The 6,183-nt window shown below is 35.5% G+C and overlaps 1 long non-coding RNA gene across 1 annotated transcript in view; it reads right to left on the bottom strand.

The window, feature by feature from the left end:
* Positions 1 to 6,183, bottom strand: part of LOC117102535 — a 9,621-nt gene that overhangs the window by 2,609 nt on the left and 829 nt on the right. The window contains exon 2 of the long non-coding RNA XR_004444439.1: positions 80 to 232. This is a non-coding gene — a long non-coding RNA (uncharacterized LOC117102535). The remainder of the gene's footprint in view (positions 1 to 79; positions 233 to 6,183) is intronic.

Below are 6,183 nucleotides of genomic sequence, written 5' to 3'. Positions count from 1 at the left end.
GGGGGGGGGCGTCGCAGGGGAATTAGTGCCAAAACGAGAAGCAAAATAGCAAAGTCACTACAGTAGGCCTACTCGATACCTTGTGTTAGACTCGATGTTGTAGGAAGGCATTGCACATATGATAATGTGAGTAAATACAGCACAGCCATGTAGCCAGCAAATCGTATATGCTCCTGTAAGATCCAGGTTACTAATGCCATCATCGTCATCAGTTCTTAGTGACGTCGATACCCTGGGAAAATTATTAGAAGGCGAGGTAGTTACGGTAAAGTTTACTTTATTTTGATTAATGACATAACATGTAGATTGTCATAACATAGTGAGTAGAGACCACATGTTAGCAATGTGGTTTGTTACTATTTATCTGTATACATTATAATGTAATCGAAAACCAAGCAGCGAACGATCTGAAATACACGTTTGTGTATTGTAATTTTTCCACACATAGATAGTACATTTTCAAAATAAATTTCGTTCTTAATAAAATGAACAGGTAATGGTATAACAGTATTTTAAACTAAATATTAAGGATGACAATTCATGTTTCATTCAATAATTATTTCATTTCATTTCATTTATTTATTCGACGAAAAAAAACAATACAAGAATTAGAAGAAACAGTAAAACAAATGGTCAGGAAAAACTAAAGCGACAAAAGTCACTATGACTCAGGAGTCAGTAATTCCAACATAAAATAAATCTATATATTATATTCATTATTATGAATGTAAAAAGTGTATGTGAAAGTATGATAGGCCTGTGTGTGGATGGATCAATACAAAGTTCAATGAACTTTAAGCTATGAACACCAGTAAAATATATCAACAACATATTCGGAGTATAACGGTAATCAAATATAGTAATAAGAATCATAAGATTAAAGGAGAATCAATGTTTAATTGCGGGAAAAATTTAAAAAAAAGTGGGGGTTGGGGTAGGCGGATCTTTAAATTAATAGCTTGTAGATAGAACTTAAATAGAGAAAAGCGTGACGTAGATATTAAACATACAAGGAGATTAATTTAAATTGAATTTAAAGGTCATACGCTGAAGAAGACAGTACAGGAGCTGCTGAAAATTTGGTTAAAACCTGTAGACACTTATGTCTCAAAATACGTGTTTTTAATAATTTGATAATTTATTTCCGTCCCTTCAACTAACAAACCGAAAATTTCGTACCAATAAAATTCAATGTCTCAATTAAGTCAAAGTGTCTTGCAGTACTGTCATGTCTGTCAACCATTCTATAACCGAGGCATACGTGGAATAGCATTAATTGCATCAATTTCATTGATAAGAGTGGCTGTCTCTTATACACATCTAGATGTGTATAAGAGACAGACCTACATTTGATATAGGTGTCCTGTATATGCAACGTGTAGAGAGGACCATTGAGGCAGTGAATACACACACTGACAATATGCACTTAGGCGACTGTGTATTTGATCAGACCATGCCTTGGGGATTTGAACCAAACTCTTTAGTGGTTCAAAAATAATATGAGGTGAACCAATACAGCTGTTAGATATAATTGGAATTTCATTAATAAGTGTAAAATGATGGCATTTAACTGCAGATGAAAAACTAGACGTGAACGCCATATTTAATCAATAATAGGGTAGAAGTTCAACCTCGTATCAACGCTATAGATAGATGATTTCGCATCCTTGCCTCATTCAAATAGGAAACGTACCCACCTAATCATTAGTTTTTACGCTTATTACGATAATGTAATATAAGTCTAGCCCCAGGACGTTGGTTTACTGCCGTTCACATTAGGTATGCTATTTGGAAAGACTGTACATTCATCTCATCATTATATAATATGAAAGTAGCAGAGTTGGTTAATCGGAAACGTAGGCCTAAACCTTCTCCCTCCATCCCCCCTCCCCCGTGCTCATAGTTGGCCAATTCTGTACGGCAATAACTGTGCCGCGCTTAGATTTGAACAAAGACAAATTGAGTGTTAGTTGTCGGAGTCAAAGTCATTTAGAACTCCTCAGAGGGATCAGGAGGGGGTGGACCCCCTGAGAGCTCCAACATTGTTGAGATTTTAAGACCTATTTAAATCGATTTAGAGTCTCAATATCTGTAAAAAAATTACATGGAAAATGTTCCACCAAGATTTTGCATAGAGAAAATAGTACTCTCCAGAAGGGTGTGGTGAGGAGGCTGTCCCCTGGACCCAAAAAGCGATACCACTGACGGTATTGTATGCATATTATGTGTCTTCACCGTCTGCAATTATAAAAATTATAAATGAGAAATTCTACCTGTAGGCCTACCTCTTGGATGGGGAGTAGAGTTACGTTACCCAGGCTTGTCTGGCGTTAAAAGCGTAAAAGCATGGCGATAGGGGTAATTACACATATGGTAATTATAAACATTTAATTGGTCTCAATATTATGGGATGGTTAATAATTAATTATACTAATGATTTAGAATTAGAACAATTATGCCATTAGATCAATAAAATTTAGCCTAATAATTAAATAATTCGATATATCCAATACTATAAAGTAGGCCTACGACAGTCAATAATTGAATTTACCAACCCGAGTTACGTTCCTCAGATATAGGCCTATATAATATGATACGGATAGGCATATTCATAATATTGTTTAATGTTCGAATGGTGAATAAACAAAAGTAGTTGCACGTACAGTGCTGTTGTAGAAAACTTTGCTTCTCAACACATTTCTTTACGTGGTCTACAGCAAATTTATACCATCATAATTATATATACGGTACAGATATGTTTTTATTTTCTGAATAAATGTGATGTGTGCTATATGTATTACTTGACTATATTGTTATTATTAGACTTTAAAATGTGTAAATGTTATGAAAGCAACAGTACATATCTTAACTAGACAACTCAGGTCCTTCTGTACTGTGAATATAATGGCAAAGTCAGTGGCGTACAGTTTGTCATTACGTGGTTTGTGGGGTTTGTTGTTTGTGGTGTGTCAGGGTGTTTGTCAGTGCTTCGAGTGGTCATATGTGTCGATCATATTGATTATTTTGTCATAATAAGGCCTATATACAATAATAATAATAATAATAATAATAATAATAATAATAATAATAATAATAATAATAATAATAATACTGTTCAGCTTGTATACGGTACCGCATGACATGACGGTAACAGTAATATTATTGAATACATTAAGTAATCAAAGTTTTATGGCATAGGCCTATGCTTATCACTTTGACCATCACGTTTGGCAATATAGCTAATATTACTGCAGAGGGAACAAATATGGTTATTACGATGGCAATTGATGTCGAACCTCTGATTAATGACGTCACTTAGACGTGTCTTTATGTGACACTTGCAGAACGTGCTTTTGTAGTGGTGGTGCTTGATGTTTAAGACCACTCATTGAAATAACCTCATTGCGGTATGTTTAATAGTGCACTTCGTGACCAATGAATGTTTTTGTTTAAAAGTGCGTGTTGTCTGATGTTATTACTTTTAATTGAAACCGTTCATCTGTCAACCTGATTCAGAAGTACTAGGCTTGTTGAATTTAGCAGCCCATTTGCTTTATTCATCCAAGCTGTTCCATCCAAACCAGTCCGTGTCAAAGAATAGTAGGCCTAGATGTAGGCCTAATAGGCCTACGTTTGCATCTATAGTCCCTCTGATTCACATGCAACATCTAGTTTGCATACCTCCCTGGATCTAAGCATATATTTGCCATCTTTCTGATCCAATCCAATGGATGATCCATCTGCGTCTCTGATATCAGATGGATATTGCCTAAGCCTAGCACCTTATTAGGTCTATTATTATTCTTGAAAAAAAAAAACCAAACAAACAAAAAACAAGAGTACAATAGAGTGGTAGTATACATATGCGGAATTGAATTTTACCATTCTACTAAGCCTCGTTCCTTGGATTATGTTAAGTGGCACATACAAAACGATAGGTTAACGCGCGTACACTCGTGCGTTTGTGGGACAAAGCATGAGTGTTTGTGGGACCAGGGGTGGCGCCAGGACCCCGTTGGGAAGAAAACCCACAATTCTTCGGGGAGAAAAAAAAATTATATATATTTTCTACATATTAGCAGACTCCAAAATCGATTAAATAAGCCTTTGAAACCCCTTATATTGTCACGTGTTTTTTTTTTTTTAGGCTTCGAACACTTTCGAGAGATTATGAGTGACCACTCTCACTTTTTCTTTTCGCCGGGGTCATCGGCCCCCGTCGGGGACCTCGGACTCCCCGTCGGGCAAATCTTGGTGCCACCACTGTGTGGGACAAGTCTTTCTAGATCTGTTCTGATTCGTCCGTTGCCAAGTTTGATTGAAACTTCTGAAAGCTCAATTATAGCATGGTACTGAGCAAACTTCACGAAATAAATACAGTAACCCACGAAATAAACTAAATTATAACATCATAGAGAATTTCTTCTAATAGAACAACCCTTAACAATTCATATTATCTTTTAAACTAATTATGTGTATTACACACCGTTGCAATATCTATCCTCGTTTTTCATCCTGTGCTACGCATAGCTTGATTTCAATAAATCACTACGCGCTATCACCGACAGCGTCGGGGACTGCTCATATGCAGTACAACGATTGCAGTGTAGCGATTTCATGGAAACCAGACTTATATATTCTTTCAGAAAAAAAACATAAACGTAACACATTCACACTTTTTTTACTGTTTAATAAATAACTCTTCTTTGAAATGTCTTTATGGAATTGATATAACTTTAGTGTCCAACTGGGTTTGTATTGATGGTTTAAGAGTAAAGTAAATACGGCAATCTATTAGTACTCTGCAAGCCAGTTAGCAATATCCACATGCATTATATGTTCACGTGAAAGGTTATAAAGCCGTGCAAATACACATTCCATTATTCTCCGCAAAGAGAGATAGGCCTACATTTGAGAAAACGCTAGCCAGATTTGTGTATCACTGTGTATAACTATTATGATGTCGCTACTGTTTATAATCTGTATACAATAATTATTTGAACTATGATTATTTCAATATTAAGGGGCCTACCGCAAGATATTATTATCATATTTAATGATAATTTCCCTCCATTTTAGGCTCACGGTAGGCCTGCAGAGTGAGACATACCGTACCGGGTCTCGTTCGTCTTGGCCATATTTTTGATGAATCATTATTTAAACATTATTAACTCCCGTTTCAAATACATTGACGTATATTCAAATTAATGTTTAAAGTAACATTTAATGGCATACACAAGTGCTTAGGTCTGCTCTTGTAGTAGGCCTACAGGTGCCTCTGATCAACAAAGGTAATAAATGACGTTAGAATGCAGTCAGAACGCTACTTTATAATGTCTAGGCTTATTGAGAGTCTAAAGTGGCGCTTTATAGAAACGGGTATGGTAGAATGACATTACCAGAGTACATGCATGCATGAATAAATGAATGAATGAATGAATGAATAGTTGGATGAATGAATATAATAAATGACTTAATACATGAATGAACGAATTAATGAATTGATGAATCCATAAATTTAAATATAGTGTGACCTATGGTTTTCTGGTATCGTACCACACAAATGACAATAAATCTGACGGTTGTGGGTTCGATTCACATGCTGACATATACATTACTACTGCTAAAGGTTTATGGGCCAAAAGATATGCTCAAATTTGTTCTGACGCAACAAATATCTGATATTTATTTTATACCTACTATCATATTTTACTATTGATTAATGGCCATTCTGTTAATTATCGAGTCTTTCCCATTCATTAAATGAAAAGTATAAGTTATATAGTAGGCCTACTAAGCCTAGTAGTTGTTAGGATTCCCGCCTTCACTGTCTAGGTTCTGGAATCAATCTTCATGTCTTTATTCTCGAAGCCGCATAATGCAACCTTAATTACAAAGCATCCCATACTGTGCCTGTGGGTGAGATATTAGATTGTATACTAATGAACAGGCTTTCAAATGTTTAACGCGAGTGGTTGTACAATTGGGCTGCTGTACCTTTTTGATTACTGTATCTACCGTTGATCTGTTAAAAAGATGACAAAGCTTTCTAGAGCTTTGCCATAGAGAAACGCAATTCGAAACCGAAGAAGAGCCAACAATAAGTATACATGCATATTACCATATATGGTGTTGATATCTGTTAAATATATTCATGTCTTGAATTAATAGATAGAATTAATT

Source organism: Anneissia japonica, unplaced genomic scaffold (genome assembly GCF_011630105.1).
Source record: "Anneissia japonica isolate Jap-2015-1 unplaced genomic scaffold, ASM1163010v1 scaffold1489_len2284818_cov182, whole genome shotgun sequence".
Lineage (NCBI taxonomy): Eukaryota > Metazoa > Echinodermata > Crinoidea > Comatulida > Comatulidae > Anneissia > Anneissia japonica.
This window is presented reverse-complemented; position numbering and strand designations above follow the sequence as displayed.